Source organism: Vombatus ursinus, unplaced genomic scaffold (assembly GCF_900497805.2).
Source record: "Vombatus ursinus unplaced genomic scaffold, bare-nosed wombat genome assembly UNPS02014781.1, whole genome shotgun sequence".
NCBI lineage: Eukaryota > Metazoa > Chordata > Mammalia > Diprotodontia > Vombatidae > Vombatus > Vombatus ursinus.
The window spans coordinates 38,770,793-38,792,178 of NW_020954559.1; the positions used below are offsets into that span (position 1 = coordinate 38,770,793).

The 21,386-nt window shown below is 38.0% G+C and overlaps 1 protein-coding gene across 1 annotated transcript in view; it reads right to left on the minus strand.

Annotated features, from left to right (window-relative positions):
• Nucleotides 1-21,386, minus strand: part of LOC114046107 (growth hormone-regulated TBC protein 1-like) — a 78,693-nt gene that overhangs the window by 13,449 nt on the left and 43,858 nt on the right. The window lies entirely within an intron of this gene.

The window sequence follows — 21,386 nt, forward strand, 5'->3', positions numbered from 1 at the left end:
CCTAACACTGTTTTGGTCTTGAAGTCAAATAGACTTCAATAACTGCTTCTTGAAATGACCACTGTGGGGAGCACTGGTGCTTTAAAATAAAGTATGCTCTCAGCCATGCACTCACTGGCCCTGTCCAGTTTATCTGATACGTACAAACTGCACCTGCTGTCTTTCTTCATAACAGGAGGGCTGGAAACATGCTTGAATTTTCTGAACAATGGGCAATTCAATTTCAGTTGTAAATTTTTGGGATTCTGCAAATCATTTTCACTGGAGCCAACAGGCAATTTACTATGGTACTTTTCAGAGGGAATTTCCAGGGGAGAGCCTCGAAAACAAGGCAGCTCATCTTGAAAACTAGGAGGAAGGGATGCTAAAGGAATCAGTGCAGTGACTGGGGCAAAGAATTTGTGTTTTGCTTGTGTTTCTGTCTAAGGTGGTTGGTCACTGCACGTGCAGCCCCTGAAAGCTGATCTGCCTATTACAAGAGAAAATAAAGGGCTTGTAGAATACTTCTCTGTCTTTTAATTTAATAGAGAAGATGGAGAGTTTCTAGACAGGATGAAAGAAATAAGTCAGAAAGTAAATATGAAAGAAAAGGATTCTGAAGAGGCGATGGGAATCAAAACAAGTGTTGAGTAGAAGAACGCGGCAGAAGAAAAGAAGTGCTACTGTGCTGGAGAAACAAACAGATTCTTTAGACCCTTCCCAAAAAGGATGAATTCAGACCTTCTGAAGAGATAACATTCTGTTTTTCAGAGACAAGAAAGGAAAGACTAGGGGTGGCACAGAGGATAGAGTACCTGCCTTGGAGTCAGGAGGATCTGAATTCAAATTTGGCCTCAGACACTTGACACTTACTAGCTGTGTGACCCGGGGCAAGTCACCTAACCCCGAATGCCTCACCAAAAAGCAAAAAAAAAAGGGGAAAGACTTAAGAAAGTGATGGAGAAAAGGTTAATAATGAAAATTAAACTTAAAGGTTTATCCCATGCACATTCCAGAGAGCTGGTTGTTAAACACTTACCAGTACACAATTCTAGCATCTAGAAGGTACACAAAATTCCATTGGGGGCAGGAAGGAGGGAAGGGCATAAGCATTCATATAGCACCTACTATGTGCCAGGTAAAACAGTGCTAAGCACTTTTATCTCATAACAACCCTTTAAAGTAGGTGTTGCTATTATCCTCATTTTTACAGTTGAGGAAGCTGAGGCAATCAGTGGTTAAGTTGACTTGCCTAAGATCACATACCTAGTAAGAGTCTGAGGCCAGATTTGTTATAGAAACTTCTCCTCAGGCTGACATTGATCCATTAAGCAACACATTAAAAAGAAATGAAGGCATTAGAAATGTTTAACCTGGAGAAGAAAAGGCTTAGGTGGAACATGATAGCTGTCTTCCAATGTCTAAAGATTTGCTTCCTAGAAGATGACTTAGGCTGGTTTTATGCAGCTCCAGCGCACGGGACTAGGAGCAATGGGTAGAAATTATAGTGAGGCAGATTTTGACTCAACATAAGGTAAAAAATTTTAAACTGGAACTGCCTACATTTTAAAGACTTTGAGCTTACCATAATTTGGGTCTCTACAAGTAGAAAATAGATGATTGTTGTCAGAGTATTGCAAAATCAATCTCTTACACTGAGTGGGAGGTTAAATTAATAGTAACAGTTCATATTTAAACTATCCTTTGTAATTTAAAAAAATTCTAACTGGGACACAGAGATAAAAGAGAAACAGTCCCTGTCCTCATGGAACACACATTCTACTGGGGGAGGTGTATGTATGTGTGCGTGTGTATATATATATATATATATATATACATACATATATATATATACACATATACACACATATATATACTCAATAGTCTAATATACATTATAAATAGTCAAATATATATTTATTATAAATAGTCTATATATGTATATGTGTGTATGTATATATATATATAAAGTCTAAAAGTACCAACCAGAGAAGTTTCTATTTGATCCTTGAAGTAACAGGGAACCACTGGAGTTCAGGGAGTAGGGGAGTGACAGAGTCAAATCTGCTCTTAAGGGGAAATCACTGTGGAAAATGGATTGGAGAGGGGAGACAAATCAGGCAGCCACTGCAAAAGTCTAAGCAAGAGGTGATCAAAGCTTTAGGTGTATGTGTGGGTTAGAGATGGGAACAGATGGGAGATAGGTTGTGGAGGTAGAAAGAAAAACAACTCAGCAGCTGATATGTGGGGTAAAGTGAAGTGAAATGTCAAAGATGATGCCGGGGTTCAAAACCTAGGTAACCAGAAGGATGGTGGTTCCCCTGACAAAAATAGGGAAATTCTGAAAAAGGGTGGGTTTGAGGGGAAAAGATAATGAACTGTATTCTGAACAGTCTGAAAAAGAATTTAAGATGGCTGTGGGACAAGCAGTTTGAAATGTTCAGTCTGAAAGTTTGTTCAGTTTGAAATGGCTGTTGTTGATGTGAGATTCAGGCTAAGGAGACAGACTAGGTCAGGAAATATGGATCTGGGAGCCATCTGCATAGAAATGAAAACCCAACCCATGTGATCTGATGAGGTCATTAAGAAAGAGGAGAGAATCTAGGATGGAACCTTGGGGTACTCCCACAGTCAGGGTGTATGGGATGGTCATCCAGCAGAGGAAACTAAGAAGGTATAGTTAGGTAGGAGGAGAACCAAGAGAGATGTGTTTAAAAAAAAAAAAATCCCAGAAAGGACACCACCATTTTACAGATGAGGAAACTGAGGCTTTAAGAAGGAAAGCATTTTGAGTGGGAACATAGGCAAGTGTATATCAGAAGTGGATCTTGAACCCATCAAATTGGCTGACTTCATGTCCAGCTTTCTATTACAACACATTAAATGGCTTCTAAATGATCTAATCTCAACTGAGCCCTCACTGAGGCAAGGCAATCCTTTTATATCTCTCTACTTGATTCACTACTCCACTCACCACAGTGCCTTTTCTAAACCTTTTCAACCCTTCTCAAACTATCTCATGGCTTCCCTCTCAACTGAGAATCGTGCCTTAAATTTCACTGAAAAATTTGAGGTCATTCACCAAGAACGCTCTTATCTCATATCACTAAGATTTTGTTTCGGCTGTTATCTCCTATCTCACATGAAGAAGTGAGCGGCTGCTTGTCAAGGCTAACCTCTTTATTTGCTCAAGTAATCCCATTCCATTCCATCTTTTCCAGCAGATTGTCCCTTCTACTACCTCTACTCTCTCACTACTTTCCTTTTAAAAAAATTAATACTGATTTATCTTTAACATTCATTTTTTAAAAAATTTGAGTTCTGAATTCTCTCTTCCTCCCCTCCCCCACCCATTGAGAAGGCAAGCAATGTGATATCAATTATACATTCTCTTGTTGGTCATTTTCAGTTATGTCTGATTCTTCTTCATGACCCCATTTTGGAGATTTCTTGGCAAAAATCCTGGAGTGGTTTGCCATGTCCTTCTCCAGCTCATTTTACAGATGAGGAAACTGAGGCAAACAGTGACTTGCCCAAGTTCACACAGCTAGTAAGTGTCTGAGGCTAGATTTGAACTCAGGAAGTTGAGTCTTCCTAACTCCAGGCTCAGTGCTCTTCACGGTGCCACCAAGCTTCCTTACTCTTTAATCTCTCCCTAGCCCTGCTGTCTACAAACATGCCCAAGTCTCCCCCATCTTCTTTGATGTTCCTTGCACCATTGAACTCTATCTCTCAACATCAGGCATTTTTCCTTGCCTGTCTCCCATGCTGGTATACACTCTCTACTCATCTCCACCTTCCTCCATTCCCTAGCTCCTTCAAGTCCCAACTAAAGTCCCACCTTCTACAAGAAGTCTTTCCCAGTCCTTCTTGATTTTAGTGCCTTACTTCTGAGATTATCTCAAATTTATCCTGTATATATCTCACCTGTATATAGTTGTTTGCATATTGTCTCCCTCAGCAGACTGTGAGTTCCTTGAGGGCAGTAGCTTTTTTTTGCCTTTCTTTGTATCCCCAGGGCTTAGCACAATGCCTGGCACATAGCAGATATTTAATAAAATTATTAACTTATTAACTTGATTTGACTGGAATGAGGAATTGGCCTAATAGAAGGTAGGAGATAACCTTGGGCTCCAAACCAATTCTTGGAAGAGAATTAGGAGGTCAAGAGGCTGCCATTCCTTAGGGTCAGGAATAGGCTACAAGTTGTAGTGAAGAAAAAGAAGGTGGCTCTTCACTGAAGCTCTGGCTTTTTAGTAAGAGCCTTTCCCCAGACATGCAAATCAGCTAGGGGCTATGAAAAAGGAATAGCAAGTGGATCCTTTAATTCTTCAAAATGTCCCAGTGGTACAGTGCAAGTTAACTGAGGATACAAAAGCAAAGCACAAAACCCCAAAAAACCACACCCAAACCCAATTCCTGCCCTCAAGAAGCTCACAGTCTAATGGGGGAAACTACACGCAAATGACTATGTAAAAACAAGAAATAGGATAACTGGGAGATAATAATCAAGCGGGAGAAGGCACTACTTTAAGGGAGGTCAGGAAAGACTTCTTCAGAAGGCAGGATTTTAGCTGAGACTTGCAGGAAGCCAGGGAAGCCAGGAGGAGGAGGTGAAGAGGTAGAGCATTCCAGGCATAGGAAACAGCCATCAGGAAAACATCTGTCATTGATGGGCTTGTGCAAGGCTAGCAAGGATGCCAGCATCACTGGGTAAAAGAGTAAGGAGTGAGAAGGCTGGAATGATAGGTAAACATGGAAACTGCAACCTGAAAGTCATTGGAGGGAGCTGGACCAAGACGGTGAAGGTCAGCTCTGAAGTTCCCCTTAAACATGATGAACCTGTATTGAGTGATGAACCTGTATTGAGTCTGCCCCTGGCTCCCCACGTGGACACTGCTCTCAGGCGATCTGGGAATGATACTAGGACAATGATCGTATAATGTACAAAACTTGTTAACCAGAACCACACTGAATCTTAATTCTATCTGTTCCCTGTATATAGACAGCATATTCTCAATTATCTACACTGGATTTTCTACAGAAAAGGCTATCACCCAGTTGGCCCCCTTGACTCTTTTCCTGTACCTGTCATTCCAGGTCAAACTTTCCTTATTTTTGTTTTGGCCTCACCAAACCATCTCTTGTTTTCTCTGCCTTCAGCAATTTTTTTAAAAAACAGATACATCAGTTAATGCCGTTTACTGTTTATATATTTACCAGGAGATCCTAAAGAATATGCCAAACTCCCTTACCCTTATGAAACATGATGGGGGGAAAGTGCTAAGACAGGCAAGTCTCCCCTACCTTCCTCTGCTCCATTTTCATTATATAACATCCCACTTGCAGCTGGGGATAGGGATGGGAACAGTCTTTTAACAGCATTTCTTTTCCTTTTTACTGGAGTCTTTAGCACAGTCTTGAATTCTACAACCAATGCCTGTGACATCAAAAACAGCCTAAAATGAAATTGGCTTCCAGCATCCCAGAACAATAGCAGGATTTGCTGAGAAGAAAGGATGAAGACTAATCCTGCCATGACCTTGTTCTCAGTTACAGAAAGCTTAAGAAGAGGTTCCAAAAATAAAGTCACTCTATCTGAAACTGTAATATGCTTAATCACAAGGCTCAGGTCACCAAGGTATGTTAATTAAATTAAATCCAGAACCCTCTCCACTTTCCCCTCTTCACAAGCCTGAGGTAGGACAACCACTGCTGATTCTGGAACTGCCTGTAGGATGCCCCCACACGGCTCCCAACTCCCAATACTGATTCTTAATCAGATGGACATCAAATTAAAGAGATTTTAAGGAAAGGTAGCCCCCATGGCACAGCAGATGGAACATTGGTATTGGCATAAAAAAGCCCTGGGTTCAAGGCCTGACATAACTAAAACGATAAGCAAAAAACATGTTTATTAGTAGTTCTGCCTTTTTCTTCATAAGCCTGGTATTGCTACATATATAAACACATGTACATAAAAACATGTCTGTCTGTCTCTCACGAGAGAGAGAGAGAGAGAGAGAGAGAGAGATGAGGAAAGACAGAGATCTAGATCTCAAGTAGATCTCCGAACATGGAATAGGGTATAGAGTTATCTAGAGAATCTTAAAATATATAGATGTATTTTATACATATATATGTATATATATACACATGCATATATACTTATGTGTATACATACACATATAGTATAAACACACATGTGTATGTACTTAGATATAGATACTCATGAAAGACAACATGGAATAATGGATTGAAAGCTAGCCTTGGATTCAGGAAGCTCCAGATTCATGTTCTTCCTCTGACACAGGCTATATGATCTTGCACAAATCACTTCATTTTAAGTGTCCCAGGTGACTTGAAGACTATAAGTTACAAATGAGTTAGCTGCCTGCTAATTTACTTGGGTAAAAACACTGGGAATTCTGCATACTAATGAAATTTCAGTTCAAAGGGGAACCCCCCACCCTCCCAGAATGTATCCTTGCACAAATATGGATGTAAGGAACTAAAGGAAAATGTGTTTGGATGTCACATAAATATACTGAGTTTAAATGTTACCAGTAAACATTTTTTGCTTTTCTAATAAAACAATAGCAACAAAAACATAAAAAGAAAGCCTTGCACGAAGTAGGTACTTAATAAACAAATTTGTTTCATCAAATTACTATCGTCATCCTCCCCACCATTCTCATGAAAGTTCAGCATCTTTATGGACATTCACACCTTTGACAATAATTTAAGAGGCAGTTAGGTAGCGCAGTGGATAGAGCACCAGCCCTGGATTCAGGAGGACCTGAGTTCAAATCCGATCTCAAGACACATAACACTTACTAGCTGTGTGACCCTGGGCAAGTCACTTAACCCCATTGCCTAGCCCAAAAAAAAGAAAAAAAAGAATGATTTAATAATACAGTCATTTCTTCCTCTTTCTCCCTCACTCTAGAAACACAATAGAGAATTCTTTGACATTCCCTTCCTCTTAGAGGGAAGACATTAGCTAAACTCTGACATCTAAAACAATGTTCTGTGTCTTATTAATGATGCCTTCTATAAGAAAACAACCTTATGACATATGAGCTCCTAGAAAACAGGTGCCGCTTTTGCATACCCAGGGTACCAAATGGAGTAGGTGAGGGCTTAATGGTATTTGATGGAAATCTGTAAACAAAGAAAGTTCTATAAATCTCAATGCCTATATCTTTTTATACTCCCTACCAATAGTTTACTGTTAACCATAGTAAGAATTCATTCCTCCTCTTACATGGTATTTTTTTTTTTTTTTTTTTTGGTTCAGACCTGTGATTTTAGCTGTGTAGAGAAATACCAGTAAGGAAATTCTTTCCAATTCAGATTGGCAACTGTTCCGTAATTTTTAATTTTTTTTTCCCTTTACTCTCAGGTAACTTACATTCTTTTTATTTTTAAAAAAATTTTTTTAAATTTTATTTTATTTTTAATTTATGGAATAAAACAAGCATTTCCATAACATAGTATAATAAATGTAATTTTTAATCTAAAGACAATCACTTCAGACACTATAGTGTGATATGGAATAAAGAGGGCTGTATTTGGATTCAGATCCTGAATCAGTCACTTACTACACTGGAGACCTTAGGAAAATCACCTTTTAAACCTCAGTTTCTTCAATTCTAATTGCTAGATGAGTCTACACAGTCCCTGGAACAAAACTTGAATATTCTCATTTCCTTCTATGAATTCCCATTTCATTACCTCCCAACCATTTGGCAATCATACTAACCCTTGCCCATTATCAATCTTATACCTATACCTTCATGTAACAGTAGTTTGGGAATCCCAGGTATAACCCTGAGACTCCTAGGAAGGGAAGATGAATCAGTCAGTCAGTCAGTCAAAAGACACTTATCAAACCCTTAGAATTTTCTAGGCACTGTGCTAAAGGATAATATATTATAAAGGACATAATTATAATTATATAAGGATATAAAGTCCTTGCTTTACAGGAGCTCACACTCTAATGTATTCCCAAGCAAAATCCTGGCTTCACACATATACTTGCTCTCTGAGTAGTAGAAGTTCCTAAAATTATTATGATGCTGCCTCTAGCTCCTGGCCACACCATCCACAGCCCATAGAGACTCTCCAGGAAGTGACAAGACATACAACAGGCAACGTAGTGACATGGAAAGTGTAGTCAGAGAACCAGGGTTTGATTCCAGCTTGGCCACCTGCTGCCCATGTGAGTATGGAAGGATGTGCATTGAATTAAGGTAAATAATGTGAAGTAAAGAAAGCAGACCTATAAAAAAGAATATTTACAGAGTTAAGATATATGGGGAAAGTCCACACAAACACCAGGATGAGTGGATAAAGATAATACTTATTTATTTGGTGACTGTTTTATTAAAAAGTCAAGATTTAATATACATCTAATCTGTCTCTATATTTAAAGTTAATCACAAACTACTTGGACAAAAGAAAAGAAGAAAAAGGATATAGGACATTAAGTATTTGAAACTCTTTCCCAAACTGTGTTTGTGTAGCTTGTGACATATATGACTACATGCACATAAGTGATATGGCAACATGTCTAAGGTCTACATATGCAGTTTATATAGCCAAGATTAAGCCCAGATAACTTTAGACAGACACCCCAATGATTCAAACATGTGTGACCATATGTAGTTAAGTGGTAGGGAAATATATCCAAAGTTTTAAAATTCTGTTTATAATAGCTAAGATTAAGCCTGGATAACTTTAGACAGGTACCCTGGTGATTCAAACTATGAAGAGATAATTCTTCAAAAACTTTGGGCCTATCATCATTGGTTGATTTAATAAGTGGGTATAGGAAGCTTAAGTAGATGTAATGAAAAGACAAACAGGAGTTGCTGAGGTTAGGTCAGTTATCACACCTGCTAGGCCTTGTTGTGGGTGGCAGGAAGGTTGAGGTAGGAGAGGGGGAAGGTCTTGACTATGAGAAGAAACCCATGATATCCTTGGTTAGCATTAGAAAGTTACCAGTGGCAAAATGGCAGAGTACAGGCAACAACCCACCTGAACTCTTCCAACATTCCCCTCTAAAGAACTTTAAAATAACTCCTCAAATTAAATTCTGGAGTGGCAGAGCCAACAAAAGGTCAAGGTGAGACATTTTTCTAGCCCAAGACAACTTAGGAGGTCAGCAGGAGAGTACTGTAGTGGTCAGCCCGGAACACAGCACATGCCACAGCAACACCAGCAGCAGGCCTTGGAAATGACTGCAACAGCAGCAGCAGCAGCAGCTTCAGAAGCTCTCAGCCCACAGATGGTAAGAGGGTCAGACAGCTGGTCAGAAAAAGATTACATGGGACCCTTTGCTGGTGCTGAGTTGATAACGCTGTTGCATTGCCATATGCAGCTTCAGGGCAATGGGGAACACTAGTGCTTGTGGTCTCTGGAAAGCAGGAGCCCAAGTTACAGTTCCAAGGCCAAGAGGGGTATTAGCACTTGCCGCTGTAGAGGAACAAAGTCCCTTCCTGGGTAAAGACTAGAGCACAGAGCAGAAGAACAGTGACCATAACTCTCCTTGGATCATACCATCTTGAAAGCACCAAAAACTTACAGACTTCCAGAACTAACTCTGAAAACACCAATATGAAAAACCTGAAGCTTGAAAAAGTGGCCCCTCCACCCTGGGAACAGAGCCTGACTTTAACACAAAGTTAAAAGTTAATAAGTCAGAAAAATGATCAACCAACAACAACAACATAAAAACCTGACCATAAAAAGTGACTATGGTGACAGGAAAAATCAAGACATAAACTCAAAAGAAGACAATGGTGTCAAAAAAGCTATAAGAAAAGCCTCAAAGAAAAAGTGTGAATTGGACACAAGCCCAACAAGAATTCCTAGAAGAGCTTAAAAAGGATTTTGAAAATCAAATAAGAGAGGCAGAGGGAAAAAATCAGAGTGATGAAAGAAAATTATGAGAAGAGAGTCAATAGTTTGATGAAAGAGGCACAAAAAATACTGAAGAAAACAACACTTTAAAAAACAGAATTGACCAAATGAGAAAAGAGGTACAAAAGCTCACTGTTAAAAATTAGAGTTGGGCAAGTGGAAGCTAATGACTCCATAATACATCAAGAAACAATAAAACAAAGTCAAAAGAATGAAAAAAATAGAAAAACGTGTGAGATATCTCTTTGGAAAAATGACTGACCTAGAAAATAGATCAAGGAGACATAATACAAAAATAACTGGACTACCCGAAAGTCATGATTAAAAAAAAGACCTGACACATCATATTTCAAGGAATTATTGAGGAAAACTTCCCTGGTATCTTAAATCCAGGGGGTAAAATAGAAACTGAAAGAATTAACCAATCATCTCCTGAAAGAGATCCCAAAAGTATCATTCCCAGGAATGTTATAGCCAAATCCCAGAGCTCTCAGATCAAGGAGAAAATATTGCAAGCAGCCAAAAATAAACAATTCAAATATTGGGTAGCCATAGTCAGGATAACACAAGATTTAGCAGCTTCCACATTAAAAGAACAGAAGGACTTGCAATACGATGTTCTGGAAGACAAAGGAGCTTGGATTACCACCAAAAATAACCTATCCACCAAAACTGAGTACAATCCTTAGGAAGAGAAATGGATATTCAATGAAATAGAAGACTTTCAAGCATTTCTGATGAGAAGACCAGAACTGAATAGATAATCTGACTTTCAAAACAAGACTCAAGAGAAGCATTAAAAAAGTAAGCATGAAAGAGAAATCATAAGGACTACTCAACAAAATTAAATGGTTTACATTCCTATATGGGAAGATGATACTTGTAACTCCAAAGAACTTTATCATTATTAGGGCAGTTGGGAGATATACACACATTCAAAGGGTACAACAGTGAGTGTATTATGTTGGGATGATCCCCCCTCCCAAAAATTACAGGTGGGGAAAAAAATGCACTGGAAGAAGAAGGAAGTGAGAGGAAGATAAGGAAAAATTATCTCACATAACAGAGGCATTCAAGGAACAGCTTTTACAATAGAAGGGAAGATGGAGGGGTCATGGGCAATGCTTGAACCTTACTCTCATCAGAAATGGCTAAAAAAGAGAATAACATACACAGTTAGTTGGGTAAAGAAATTGATCTTATTCAACAGGGAAGTAGGAGGGGAAATCAGATAAGAGTAGGGGAGAGGGATAATAGAAGGGAAGGTGGATTAAGGCAGGGGATAGAAACAAAATAGACTTTTGAGAAGTGTCAGAGGAGAGACAGAGAGAAGGATAAACAGGGAGGAAAAGAGGATGGAGGGAGATACACAGTTAGTAATCATAACCGTGAATATGAATGGGAGCTGATAGCAGAATAGATTAGAAACCAGAATCTAACAATATGTTATTTACAAGAAATACACTTGAAACAGAGAGACACATAGAGAGTTAAAATAAGGGGCTGGAGCAGAATGTATTATGCTTCAGCTGAGGTTAAAAAAAATAAAGGCAAGGGTAGCAATTATGATCTCAGACAAAGTAAATGCAGAAATAGACCTAATTAAAAGAGATAAACAGGGAAACTACATTTTGCCCAAAGTACCATAGACAATAAAGTAATATCAATACTAAACATACATGCACCAAATGATATAGCACCCAAATTCTTAAAGGATAAATTGAATGAGTTACACCAGGAAACAGACATTAAAAGTATACTAATAGGGGACCTCAACTTTCCCTTTTCAGAACTAGATAAATCTAACCATAAAATAGATAAGAAAGAAGTCAAGGAGATGAATAGAATCTTGGAAAGATTAGATAAGAGAAAACAGAAAGGAAATAGAAAGAAGCATACCTTCTTCTCAGCTGTACAAAGCACTTTCATAAAAACCAATCACATATTAGGACATAAAAACCTCATAAACAAATGCAGAAAAGCAGAAATATTAAATGCATCCTTTTCAGACCATAATGCAATGAAAATTACATTCAAGAAAGGGCCATGGAAACACAGCCTAAAAATTCATTGGAAATTAAACAATCTAATCCTAAAGAATGAGTGGGTCAAAGAACAAATCATAGAAACAATCAATAATTTCATTAAAGAGAATGACAACAATGAGATAACATACCAAAATTTATGGGATGTAGCCAAAGCATTACCTAGGGGAAAATTTATATCTCTAAACACTTACACCAATAAAAAGAGAAAAAATAGACCAATAAATTGAGCATGCAATTAAAAAAAAAACTAGAAAAGGAACAAATTAAAATCCCTTAATAAACACTAAATTGTAAATCCTGAAAATCAAAGGAGAGATGAATAAAATTGAAAGTAAGAAAACTAAGATGGATTTTTTCCTTTTCTTTCTTTTTTTTTTGTTTTTAGTATTTTATTTTTCCCCAGTTACATGTAAAAACAATTAACATTTGATTTTTAAAACTTTGAATTCCAAATTCTCTCCCTTCCTCTCCTCCCCCCCACTGAGAAAGCAAGCAATTTGATATAGATTATACATGTGTAGTTATGCAAAACATTTCCATAATGGTAATGTTGTGAAAGAAAACATGGACTAAAAAACTTCAAGAAAAATAAAGAAAGTAAAAAAAAGTATGCTTCAATCTGTATTCAGACTTCATCTGTTCTTTCTCTGGGAATGGATAGCATTTTTCATCATACGTCCTTTAGAGCTGCCTTGCATCATAGTATTGCTGATAATAGCTGTCATTCACAGCTAATCATCTTACAACATTACTGTTACTTTGTACACAGTACATTTCACTTTGCATCAGCTCATGTAAGTCTTTCCAGGTTTTTCTGAGAGCATCCTGCTCATCATTTCTTATAGCACAATAGTATTCATCATAATCACATACCACAATTTATTCAGGTACTCCCCAGTTGATGGGTATCCCCTCAATTTCTAATTCTTTGCCACCAGAAAAGAGCTGCTTTATATATTTTTATACATATAGGTCCTTTCCCTTTTTTAAAAATCTCTTTTGGGATACAGACCTAGTATTCATATTGCTAGGTCAAAGAGTGCGCACAATTTTATAGCCTTTTTGGCATAGTTCCAAATTGCTCTACAGAATGGTTGAATCAGTTCACACCTTTACCAACAGTGCATTAATATCTCATTTTTCCCAGATCCCCTCCACCATTTGTCATTTTTCTTTCCTGTCCTATTAGCCAGTCTAATAGGTATGAGGTACGACTTCAGAATTGTTTTAATTTGTATTTATCCAATCAATAGTGAGTTAGAACATTTTTTTTCATATGGCTATAGGATAGCTTTGATTACTTCATCTGAAAACTGTTCATACCTTTTGGTCATTTATCAATTGGGGAATGGCTTTTATTTTTATAAATTTGACTCCATTCTCTATATGTTTGAGAAGTGAGGCTTTTATCTGAGAACCTTGCTTCAATTTTTTTTCATAGTTACTATTGCTAATTTTATTTTCCTCCATCCTATTTCTATTCTCTATTTTATATTCTATTCTCTCTCCTTTTACCCTGTCCCTACTCAAAAGTGTTTTGCTTCACACCACCCCCTCTCTCAATCTGCCTTCCCTTCTGTCACCCCCTCCTTTCTCTTATTCCCTTCATCTCCCACTTTCCTGTAGGGTAAGACAAATTTCTCTATCCAAGTGAGTGTGTGTGTTGTTCCCTCTTTGAGTCAACACCTCCCCCCTTCCCTTCCACTGTAAAAGCTTCTTCTTGTCTCTTTTATGTGAGATAATTTATTCTATTCTACTTCTCCCTTGCCGTTTCTCCCAATGCATTCTTCTCTCACCCCTTAAGTTTCTTTTTTTTTAAATATCGTTCCTTCATATTCAACTCACACCCATGCCCTTTGTCTACACATTCTCTAACTGCCTTAATAACGAGAAAGTTCTTATGAGTTACAAGTATCATCTTCCCATGTAAACAGTTTCACCTTATTAAGTCCCTTATGATTTCCCTTTCCTATTTCCCTTTTTATGCTTCTCTTGAGTCTTGTATTTGAAAGTCAAATTTTCTGGTCTTTTCATCAAGAATGCTTGAAAGTTCTCTATTTCATTGAATATCCATTTTCCCCCTGGAAGATTATACTCAGTTTTGCTTGGTGGGTGATTTTTGCTTATAATCATAGCTATTTTGCCCTCCAGAATATCATATTCCAAGTCCTCCAATTCTTTAATGCAGAAGCTGCTTAATCTTGTGTTATCCTGACTATGGCTCCACAATACTTGAATTGTTTCTTTCTGGCTGCTTTGCAATATTTTCTCCTTGACATGGGAGCTCTGGAATTTGGCTATAATATTCCTGAGAGTTTTCATTTTGGGATCTCTTTCAGGAGGTGATCAGTGAACTATTTCAATTCCTATTTTACCCTCTGGTTCTAGAATATGAGGGTAGTTTTCCTTGATAATTTCTTGAAAGATGATGTAGGCTCTTTTTTTTTCAATCATGGCTTTCAGGTAGTCCAGTAATTTTTAAATTACCTCTCCTGGATCTATTTTTCACGTCAGTTGTTTTTCCAATGAGGTATTTAACATCATCTATTTTTTCATTCTTTTGTTTTATTTTATCGTTTCTTGGTTTCTCATAAAGTCATTAACTTCCATTTGCTCAATTCTAATTTTTAAGGAATTGTTTTATTCAGTGAGCTTTTGTACCTCCTTTTCCATTTGGCCAAATGTACTTTTTAATGAGTTTTTTCTTCAGTGAATTTTTGTGCTTCTTTTTCCATTTGGCCAATTCTGCCTTTCTTTCTTTCTTTTTTTTTTTTTGGTGAGGCAATAGGGGGCTAATGACTTGCCCAGGGTCACACAGCTAGTAAGTGTCAAGCATCTGAGGCCAGATTTGAACTCAGGCCCTCCTGACTCCAAGGCCAGAGCTCTATCTACTGTGCCACCTAGTTGCTCCCAATTCTGCTTTGAAGGCATTCTTCTCATTGGGTTTTTGGACCTCTTTTACCATGTGGCTTAGTCTGCTTTTTAAGATGTTTTTTTCCTTAGTATTCTTTTGTGTCTCCTTTACCAAGCAGGTGACTAGTTTTTCATGATTTTCTTGCATCACTCTCATTTCTCTTACCAATTTCTCCTCTAACTCTATTACTTTATTTTCAGAATCCTTTTTGAGCTCTTCCATGACCTATCATTTTCCTTTCCGTCATATTAGCCAATCTGATAAGTGTGAGGTAGTACCTCAAAATTGTTTTAATGTACATTTCTCTAATCAATAATGATTTAGAGTATTTTTTCAATTCATCAGTTGATCAACTCATATTTTCTTGGAGGCTTTGGACATAGGAGCTTTGACTTTGTTATCTTCTTCTGAGTGTGTGTTTTGATCTTCCATGTCACCATAGTAACTTTCGATGGTCAGAATTTTTTTCCATTGTTTGCTTATTTTCCCAGCCAATACTTGATTTTTAACTCTTCGTTAAGGTAGGACTCTGCTTCCAGTGTAGAGGGTGCACTGTCCCAAGCTTCAGGGGTTTTGTGCAGCTGTTTTCAGAGATACTTCTAGGGACCTGGAAGTTTTCAGTTCTTCCAAGGTGGTATGATCTAAGGAGAGGCATGTTTACTCCTCTCCCGGCCTGTGCTCTGGTCTGCGAGTGACCACAAGCACTCTTTTTTGCCCTGGAACTGTGAGAAGGGTCCCTGCTCCACGTGGCCACAAGCTCTGGTGTGCTAGTGCTCCTCCTCAGCCTTGGACTGAGACCAAGGACTGTGACAGTATGAGCAAAGCAACAGAATCCTGCCCCCAGTGCCGGCAAAGAGAACCCTGTAATCTCCTTCTGACCAGTTGGCTGTTTGTGGGTTGAGAGCTCTAGAAGCAGCCACTGCCACTGCTGATTCAGTGGCTCCCAAGGCTTGTTCCTGGTTTGCTGGGGTCAGGGCCGTGCTGGCACAGCCTGCACTGGACTGTGCTCCACTCTCACCCGGGTATGAGAGACTTTTCCTGCTGATCTTCTAATTTGTCTTTGGCATCTGTAGGCTGAGAGGTTTGGAAACCACCAATACTGCCACTGATTCAGTTGCCCCAAAGCCTGCTCCTGGGGCTTTCTGGGGCCCAGTCAGTGCTGGTGTGGAGCGTGCTCTTCTCTCATCATGGTGCGACAAACCTTTCCTTCAGACCTTCCAAATTGTCTTGGACTGGAAAATTGTTTCATTCCATCTTTTTGTTGATTCTGCTGCCCTAGAATTTGTTTAGAGTCATTATTTAAAGGTATTTGGAGGGAAACTGGGGAGAGCTCAGGAAAAGTCCTTGCCTTTGCTCAGCCATCTTGGCTCTGCCTTCCCAGGAGCTGGTTTTATGAAAAAACGAAACAAAAAACAACCAAAAGAACTGATAAACCATTGGTTAATTTGATTAAAAATTTTTGATTAAAATTTGATTAAAAAAAGAAGAAAACCATATTACTAGTATCAAAAATGAAAAGTTTGAATACACTACCAAAGAAGATGAAATTAAAGCATTTATTAGGAGCTATTTTGCCCAATCATATGCCAATAAATCTGAGAATTGTGTGAAACAGATGAATGTTTCCAAAAATATAAATTGCTCAGATTAGCAGAAAAGGAAACTGACTACTTAAATAAACCTAGCACAGAAAAGACATCAAACAAGGCATCAATGAGCTCCCTATGAAAAAAACAAACCCAGGATCAGATGGATTCACAAATGAATTCTACCAAACATTTAAAGAACAATTAATTCCAATATTATGTAAACAATTTGGAAAAATAAGCAAAGAAGGAATACTACCAAATCTTTTTATGATACAAATACGGTGCTGACACCTAAACCAAGAAGAGCAAAAAACAGAGAAAGAAAACTATAGGCCAAATCAAGGTAATAAAAATGACAATTATACCTAAATTAATTTATGTATCAGGGCCATACCAATCAAACTACCATAAAATTATTTTATAAAGCTAGGAAAAATATCAGAATTCATCTGGAAAAACAGATTAAGGATATCAAGGGAATCAATAAAAAAATGTGAAGGAAGGTGACTGAGCAGTACCAGATCCCAAACTGTATTGCAAAGTAATAGTCATCAAAACAATCTGGTACTGGCTAAGAAATGGAATGGTGGATCAATGAAGCAGATTAAGTATATAATCGTATACTACAGTACACAGTAGTAAATGACCATAGTGATCTAGCAGTTTATAAAGCCAAAACTCTAAGCTTTTGGGATGAGAACTCACTATCTGACAAAAATTGTTGGGAAAACTGGAAAACCATTTGGCAGAAACTCGGTATAGAGTAGGGCTTCTTAAACTTTTCCCTTTGCGACCCTTTCAGTGCTTTTTAAACTGTGGGTCACGACCCAGTGGGGTCGTGACCCACAGTTTAAGAAGCACTAGAGATCAACATCTCACATCATATACCAAGAGAAGGCTAAAATGGGTATATGATTTAAACATAAAGGGTGATAACATAAGCAAATGAGGGGAGCATAGAAAATTTTACCTGTCCGATCCATGGATAAGGGAAAAATTTATGACCAAATAAGAGACAGAGGGGATGACAGGATGAAAAATGGATAATTTTGATTATGTTAAATTAAAAAGATTTTGCCCAAACAAAACCAAAAGCAGGAAATGGGAGGAAGGGGAGAGAGAATTTTTAGAGCAAATTTCTCTGATAAAGGCTTCATTTCTCAAATACATAGAGAACTAACTCAAATTAATAAGAATACAAGTCATTCCCCAATTGATAATTTGTCAAAGGATATAAACAGGCAGTTTCCAGAAGAAGCAATCAATTCTATCTATCAGTTCAGTCATTTTGTAATCATGTCTGACTCTTCATGACTTCATTTGGGATTTTCTTGGCAAGGATACTAGAGTGGTTTGCCATTTCCTTCTCCAGCTCATTTTACAGAGACATACAGTAGTAAATGAGGGAAACAGAGTTAAGTGACTTGCCTTGGGTCACACAGCTAGTAAATGTCTGAGGCCAGATTTGAAATCAGGAAGATGAGTCTTCCTGACTCCAGGGCCAGCACTCTATCCATTGCACTACCTAGCTGCCCTATCAAAGCTATTTACCATCATACAATCATTCTTGATTACAGAAATGTTAATTAAAACAACTTTGAGGTACTACCTCACACTTATCAAATTGGTTAATATGACAGAAAGGAGAATGATAGATGTTGGAGGGGATATAGGAAAATTGAGACACTAATGCACTGTTGGTGGAATTATGAACTGATCTAACCATTCTGGAGACCAATTTGGAACTATGCCCAAAGGGCTACAAAACTGTACATACCCTTTGACCCAGGAATACCACTATTAGGTCTGTACCCCAAAGAGATTTCCAAAAAAAAAGGAAAAGGATCTATATATATACAAAAATATTTATGGCAGTTTTTTTATGATGGTAAAGAATTAAGTGGAAATTGAGGAGATGTGCATCAATTTGGGAGTGTCTGAACAAACTGTGGTATATGATTGTGATGAAACACTACTGTGCTATAAGAAATGATGAGCAGGATGATTTCAGAAAAAACCTGGAAATACAGGAACTGATGTAAAGTGAAGTGAAAAGAACCAGGAAATCATTGTACACAGAAATAGCAATATTATATGATGATCAAGTGTAAATGAATTAGCTATTATCGATACAATGATCTAAGAGAATTTTGAAGGACTTATGATGAAAAATGCTATCCATCTCTAGAGAAAGAACTGCTATAGTCTCAATGAAAAATAAGCATAATTTTTTCACTTTATTTTTCTTGCTTCTTTTTAAAAACATGGCTAATATGGGTTGGAATCATTAATCCATATTTCAGTCTACTCTGTCCTCCAACCTTCCTCATCATACTAACAAACCTATTTTAGAAATAAAAGTGTTTATACTTCTTTCTCTATACTGTTTCACCACAAAGCAGATGTTTGTCTATAAAAGTTGGCAAAGCCACAGAATCTTCCTTTTGGTTACCACCCAATTCCATGGTGCAATTGGCTGGCTTAGGGACATTTTCATGAGGCCAGTACCCTGACTTCAAAAGGAAAGAGATACTAGTAACAACAATTCCATTGTACCAACTCCTAGGTGAGCAGTCTGGTTTCTGTTAGATGTTAAGACAAACAAACTTTCACTTCCTTCCTTACATATACACACACAGTCCTTCCCAAGAACAAAGTGTACTCATTTTATTTTGTGAACAAAGAGTAAAATGACCCAAGATTTCCTACTACATCAGTGCATTAGGGTGCACTGTGATACACCATGAAGTTACCACAAAGGGGGTAATCAAGCTGGATGGGAAGGTAAGTGGTCAGATTTTTACAATGTGGTTTTGTTTTCTTATAAGCTTTCTGAATTCCCAGAACAGTAGAGATCCTGATATTTAAAAATTATAGCAAGACTAAAGAATAGCAGTCTGTATGTCACAATGTAGTAGATGTGTTTTATGGTTAATCTGTGGAAAGACATAGACAACAATCACACAAGGCAGATAAGGGCTGTAATCTGTACTGACACAAGGAATGCCCACATCCATAGGATCCCATATTCATCTAAGTACCTGAATAAATAAGTAAACTTTCCAATCAGTCAATCAGCAAGAATTTATTAAGTACCAGGGACTATGTTAGGTGCTGGGAACATAAGACCAAAAATGAATCAGTTTCTGCCACCAGGGAGCTTACATTCTAATGAGAAAGCTGATATGTATACATAAAAATATACAAAATACAGACAAAATAGTTTCAATGTAATTTGGGGAGGAAGAACATGGAGGGAGCCATAAGGAGAAGGCATTGCTTGGGCTGAGTCTTCAAGGAAAAAATAAAGATTCCACACACTTGGGCTGAGAAGGGAGGGCATGCCAGGCATGAGGAACAGTAAGAGTAAAGGCACAGAGCTGGGAGATAAAATATCATGTGTGAATTTTGAAGGCCCTTTTGGCTGGCCCATGAGGTATGGGAATGGGGAATAATGGATAACAAAGCTGGAAAGGTAAGTTGGAAAGGTCACGTTGAGCTTTAAATGCCAGAGAAATATATATTTTATCCTAGAGGCAATAGGAAACCACTGAAGTTTGGTGAGTAAGGGAATCAAACCTGAGCTTAAGGAAAGTCAAAGAAAGTATAAGTGATTTTTTAAAAAGTAATTTATTTTTAGTTTTCAACATTTGCTTTTATAAGATTTTGAGTTCTAAATTTTTCCCTCCTCCCCAAGTCGACATGCAATCTGACGTAGGCTTGTATAAGTGATTTTTAAAACTAGACATCATTTGGGATTTTTCACACATCTACAGACAGATGAGAATTGACTATCTATAGAATCCATTTTAAATGACAGAAAAGAACCCGAAGAAGGAAAACTCAAGAACTGTACTGTCTTTATTCTTCTTCCCTTGATCCTGGATAAAGTGAAAAAGAGAAAGAACGGGAGATGAGGAGGAAGAGGATGATTAATATTTATACCATCCTTACTATGTGCCAGGCACTCTGCTAAGTGCTTTACAAATATTATTTCATTCAATCCTCATAACAATCCTGGGAGGTAGATGCTATTATTCACATTTTACTATTAAGGAAACTGAGGCAGAGAGTGCTCAAGTGATTTGTCCAGGATCACATAGCTATTACATGTCTGAGGCTGTACTTAAACTCAGGTCTTCCTGACCATGACCAGTGTCCTATCCACTGCACCACCTAAAGGAGGTAACTCCTAAACTTATACCTGCACCTTGCATCTTTTACCCTAACTTGAATCCAACTAGCTATGAGACATCTGTATGCCTCACCTGAGATCCATCACATCCAAACCAAAATTTCCCCCACAAAACTAGATCCCCTTCCCAACTTCTGCCCCTTTTAGTCTGTAGTACCACCACTCTCTTAAGTCACGCAGGTTTGAAACCCAAAGAAATGGAAATAGTACTTAAGAAGATGAAACTAGAATGAGTGCCTTGCCTAGGCTAAACCAAGATAGAAGTTCACTAAAGGTGACTGAATTTTAAATATGCTCATGCTATTCAAGATGCCTCAAAGATGTGAGGCAGCTAGGTGGCACAGTGGACAGAGCACTGGACTTGGAATCAGGAAGACTCATCTTCATGAGTTCAAATCCAGCCTCAAACACTTACTAGCTGTGTGACCCTGGGCAAGTCACTTAACCCTATTTGCTTCAGGTTCACCACCTGTAAAATGAGCTGGAGAGGAAAATGGCAAACTACTCCAGAATCTTTGCCAAGAAAACCCCAAATGAGGTCACAAAGAGTTAGACACAACTGAAATGATTCAACAACAAAGATGTGAAAGTCAAAAAGAATGGAAAAGATCACAGAAAATAAAGAGGACTGGTTTTGAATTCAGATGAACTGGATTGGCATCACAACTCAGTTAATCACAATTGCTCGATTCCTTTCTAGGCTATACTCCTGACCCTCCACAGGACTTTATCCA